Consider the following 5,792-nt stretch of genomic DNA (forward strand, 5'->3'; position numbering starts at 1 on the left):
GCAGCGCCAAAAACTTGATGCGTATTGTTTACACTAGCAAGTGCACTAGCCAATCAAGTATTAAAGTGATGAGTAGAGTATCATTCCCATGAGGATTTATCCAACAACTACTAGTAATAAATCAGTCAATTGTTATCTGATAAATCAAATTCTTAACCTAATCAAACTCTGAATTCCTAACTAGCAAACTATCCTAATCAATTCAGATCAAACCACCTTCATGTAGAGAGATGCAAGGCTGTATAAGAACACTAACAAATTCGGTCCATCAATTAATTCATGAAGTTATTCAATTGAATTGGGATTCAGCCATGGTTTGGTAAAACCCTAATGGCATGAGTAGCCTCTCTTGAGCACAACTCATCCTATCCATGGGTGACAATTCTTATATCTCTATCAAGAATTTAATCCCTATGGATGCATTAAGAGCAAGCAATTCAAAGGGCATCAATTTAGATTTGAATGAATACCAACCGAATCACACAAATTATCTCTAAGATGTGTTAGATTCGGTTCTTGATTAGCAGATCTGATTACCTAAATTCTTTCTCAAGCAATTCAAACAATCCAAGAATCAAGAACAATTCGGCCAAGATTGTTCTAACAATTAAAACCCTAACCAAGAAACATCAAGAATGAATCCAATCAATCGAATAACCCTAGAGAACTAATTACAGATCTGAAACATCATCAATCATGGTTCGAATTCTAACAACAAAGAGAAATTAATTGACAAAATTGCATGAAACCCTAGCTGAATTCGGTTACCAATTGCGCAGAACCAAAGAAGAAGACAACCTTGAATTCTGCTTCAATCTTCAATTTCTTGGATGCGATTCTCCTCCAATTCGCATTCAGCAACCTTCTTCTTCCTCTAGATCTTCTCTTTTCTCCTTTCACGCACCTCTCTTCTCTCCTTTTTCCTTTTGGGGGTTCAAACCCTTTTCTCCCATTTCTCTTCTCCTTTTATACTTTTCTCTTCAGCCCTCTCTCTTCTAAAAGGTAACCGCCTTTAGGACCCCTTGGACTGCAACTTGGGTTGCACTTGGGCCTCCCACTTGGTGGGCCAAAAGGTCTCCCTTGGAGAATCTTGCTTGGGCTCTCTTCTTGGTGTCCCCCATGGAGCTTTGCTTCTTTATGGGCTGAAAGTGCCCTTCTTATGACTCTTGGCTGGGCCTGCCTTCTAGATGGGCCGAATTGCTTCCACATTTGCCCTCTCAACATGGTTTTATGCTATCTTCCCCCTAAGCTGGTCCACACTCTTGAATTCCTAAAATCATTCTCACTTTGGGTGAGAAATTATGCAATTTATCATCAAAACCATGCATAAAACAATAGAAATGTTGTGTAGCTTGTGCACACATCAGAGAACCAAAATCAAAGTACAGTAGAAACTAATGAATTAAACCTACATCAATTTGATAACTAAAATTAAAGTAGAGCAAAACTAAACAATTATACCCTAATCAACATTAACTCTAACCACACATGAAGCATAGCAAATTCCAAGTCAAATTGGGCTAAAGAACAAATCTACTCGGGTGAGTTCGATGGAACCTAGTCCATCGATCTGTTCCCCAACCTTTAATCATCTCTAATAGAGATGAAACAAGAAGATTGGGTTTGTAGTTACGTAAGGATGTACTGGTCGATTGGTTAATGTTGTAGATGGGAATTCTAGTGAGTTCGATGTGCTCTGGGGGTAGAGATCATTATGGAGGTCGAGCGGATCCTGCTTCCACCTTCTAAGTATGAACAAGCTGGGAATGGACTCTGTAACTTGCCTGGTTCAAGCTCATAGAGCAGGGAAGGTCTCGATCTACTACCGAATGCCAAGAGAAGAAACCATCGGAAAACAGTGTAGAAAGAAGAGGCGATGTCAAAAACAACAGAGCCTTTAATGGAACTAGTATAAAACAATACTTCCGTTAATGACTAGATGCTCTGTTTCTTCACATAAAGGGTTAATGACAACCGGAGCAAGGAGGGGTGATTTCACTGAAGAAAATAATAAAAAAAAATGAAAAAGGATGAGGAGACTAAAATGGAGGAGCATCTCTAGGAGAGGGGAACGAGTGCTACCGCTGGTCAACAGAGATGGCAGTGAATGGTGGCGGGAAGCTTTCGATTCAGGGAAGAAGAAGAAAAGGAGAAGAAGAAGAAGAAGAAGCCGAAGATGGGGGTTGTTACCGTTCCACCACTAGTTCGATGTTCAAATGGTTGGGAGAGTGAATAGTGGATTCTTCAAATATCCAAATTAGGGTGAATGAAGAGGTTTAGATTGAATTTATGTGGGAGGCAGGTGCAGTTTCATAATTTTAGGAAATTTTATAGGCATTTTTGTAACTTTGGAAAAGTCTGGTCAAACTGGGTCAAAGGATGGTCAGATTGGGGTTCCGTATGGATGGTTGAGATTTTGGGTAAAAAATGGAGGGTTGAGATGAATCTGACCATAGAGAGGGATTATGTGTATATGGACTAGTGAGATCAGCCGAAGTGGAATCTTTTTATATAAAAGGGTAGGTGAGGGTATTTTTGGTTGATATTTTACAGGGTGGGTTTTGAGGCATTCTAGGTTGATTGGTGGGATCAGATTGGCTCAAATGGGCCTAGATTGGGCTGATCAAAAGAGGGCTTGAATCAGTGAATCTAGGGGCTCGAAATGAAATCTCTGTATGATTAGGGTCAAACAAAGTGTGTATTGGGTGAAATTTTACAGGATAGGGTTTGTAGGAAGTTTGAGGTGATTGGAAAAGTTTGATTGGTTTAGATGTGTTTGGATCAAGTGGATGCAGGTTGTGGATACGAGAAGGGTCAAAATAGAATCTTTGTTTGGACGGGTGAACGGAGGAATCTTGAGTTAAAATTGTTGGACAGTTTTGTATGCCCTTAGCTTCAATCTGATTTGATGTACTTTTGTTATTTAGTGGAAATAAATAAAGTGCATGTTTGATTCATGTTGTTTGGTTTAATTCTGTGTAAAACCCTAAAACTGGACATTTATAGAGACTCATGTTAGTTTTAAATGTTCACAGCCGTTGGATAAGTCTGGGGAGATTTATCCTGCCAAGGCTGATGCTGGTGTGCCACCAAGTGTTGGGATGGCCTGTCTCAGCCATCAGGGTAAGACCCGAGGCACATGCAGTATGGGATTACTTGAATCCTTGAACCGGACCAGATTTCCAGTATTGCCCTGGACCTTGGAGATAGATGGGCAAAACTGGAAAGTTACACCTAACCCCTAGACTCGATTATGACATTTCACCAGGTGTTGGATCAGGCTGCCTTTGATATGCCAATCAGTGAGATCCTTAGCGGGGATCAAAACCTGGGTATGTTGGGGCAGTTTGAGAATTCATCTGAGTGGGTGATCATAGTGACAGAATCAGCCACTTTGTCGGAAAAAGGGTAATGATCGGGAATGCACTCTCTCTGATGGAAACCAAACTACCGGCAGTTGATTTCAATCGTTGGAATTTTGTTTTGCAAAATTAATATATTTATATATATATATGTACGGTTTCGAATTGTTCGCAAATGGTTTTAATTCTCGGGATCCATGTGAGAGGAGAGTGCGGCACTGTACCTTGTAGCCGAGGGAGAGGTCCACTCTTGTCGGGCAGTGCTTGATCATTAAGGGCTGAGAGGTAAAGTGTAAGACCATTGAGGATAATACCTGATGGGCTAATCTTGCACCTACCCACAGTCCCTGGGTTTTTATAAGATGGCTTGGCCCAGGGACCACTTAATGTAAGTGTTGGGCCCATAGGGTCCATATGATGGACTCAAGGGGTTCATTGAGTTTTTCAGTGAATTCGGCTGGGCCTTGTATTAAAGGCTGGGCCGAACCCATGTGGCTGGTGTGTAGATCAATGCATGGGTCCCATGCCATACAAAGAAGCCCAACTGGGCAGCAGATTGAAAAGTAATTAGACACTGAACACTTAATGGGCCAGAAGCCCATTTCGAGGTGGGCTGATATGATCACCCATCCATGGGGCGAAATTGAGATTAAAGTTAGTAAAAGGATTGGGCCTTTTAGCATTATCCACTCTAAGAGACCAAATTCAAATTAGATTTGAATCTGGTAACCTCCTGATAAGATCAAGAGTAAGCTAACTCTATCTGCAGAAAGGATTAAGATTATCCCCTATCCAAATACTGATTTGGATTGGGATAACTCCTAAAAAGGAGGTTTCTTAATCAAGAAGAAAGGAGGAGATTTCGAACCACCTTGAAGAGGTATAGGATACCTCCTGCGAATTCAGATCTGATCTGATTCATACTCTCCAGAAAAAGAAAAAAAAGCAGTTCAGCCTTTTTCGTTTTTGGAGATCTCCTCCTACCGCCGCCATCTGCCATTGCAGGATTAGATTTTTGCAGAAAAGAAAGTTAAGAAATCTGTTCTTGACATCAGTCTTGCAAGAAAGACTGAGAAGGATTCAGTGTTTAGTACTTCCAGAGGATTCTTGTGAAGGATCCAGTGTGTAGGACGCACCCTGCTGGTTCTGTTCCATTCACAGCTGTGTCATCTTCAGCAAGAATAGATCTTGGAGCATTCTTTGGGCGTGAACACCAACTTTGGGAGATACTGCTTCTCCGGATCAGGTATATTCCTCCCATTTATCTTTTGGTACAGATCTGGTTTGATTATGGTTCAAGTAGGATCCTTGAATATTGTATTCTTAACTTTGGGAATATGATTCCCAGTTGGGAGAAGGTAGGAAATTTTTTGAAATTCGCCCACCCATTCCGCAACCTTTATGGCATCCATTAGATGGATCCTACCCTTCTTTCAGTGGTATCAGAGCAACAGGTTCGAATCTTGAACCAAAAGAAAATCAGATCTGACCCTGCGCAGATGGATAGAAGGTGTTCTTTCAGGATTTACGCAGATTGTTTTCTTTATTTCAAGAAACTGTTTCTTGTTAAGGGTGATTGATCTGAAATTAATTTTATTAAATCCAAAATTTATTTACAATTGTCCTTTATTTATTTTGATTTAATGGACTGTTCGAACCTGGAGATCACAGTGCAGATTTGGCACAGATAGTCTGCGCAACCCTTTTTCTTTCTATTTATTTATATTCGGTTTGTAAATAATTTTTTTTTATTTTAGACTGAATGTATAGGATTTGATCAAGAATGTAATTAATAGAAATAGGATTTCTGTTATTTTTTTCTTGATTAAAGAAGAAGGAAAAAGAAGGCGGCGCTGGAGATTTGCAGTTGGAGAAATCGCTTTCTGCGATTTGTAGTTTGTGAAACTGCAACCCTTGTGATTAACCTCTGTTTTGCAGGTGGTGCGAACAGTCCATAGTTTGATTTGTGATTGTTTGAAATCAAAATTATTAATTTCAGATCTTTCATGAATTAATTCTTGAATTGAAAATCAGTTTTGGATCCTCTCGGACTAGATTGGACCAAAACTGTTTGGTCCGAATCTGGGGTTCGATAGGGACTGCTTTTCAGTCTGTATTTCTCACACTTGCTGTTCCAAATCTGATGTTCAATTATAAGGATTAATTCGGCCCACCTGTAAAGCCCAGTTTTAAAGGGTTAAAACTGCAAAAGGCCCATTACTGTGAGATAAGCTGTATGGGCCGAACTGCTAACTACGATTCAGCCCATACACCTAGTAGTCATTAATTGTTAATGACTTAGATTTTTAAATGGGCTATTCAATGGGCTTTACAGCAGTTAATTGATTGGATCAATTCCTCCTTTACATGTGATGTTTGGATGTTTGATGTGCTGCGACCATGGGCCATAAGTACTTGGCCCATGAAGAC

Source organism: Nelumbo lutea, chromosome 5, assembly GCF_056320005.1.
Source record: "Nelumbo lutea isolate HS-2025 chromosome 5, American lotus-T2T, whole genome shotgun sequence".
Lineage (NCBI taxonomy): Eukaryota > Viridiplantae > Streptophyta > Magnoliopsida > Proteales > Nelumbonaceae > Nelumbo > Nelumbo lutea.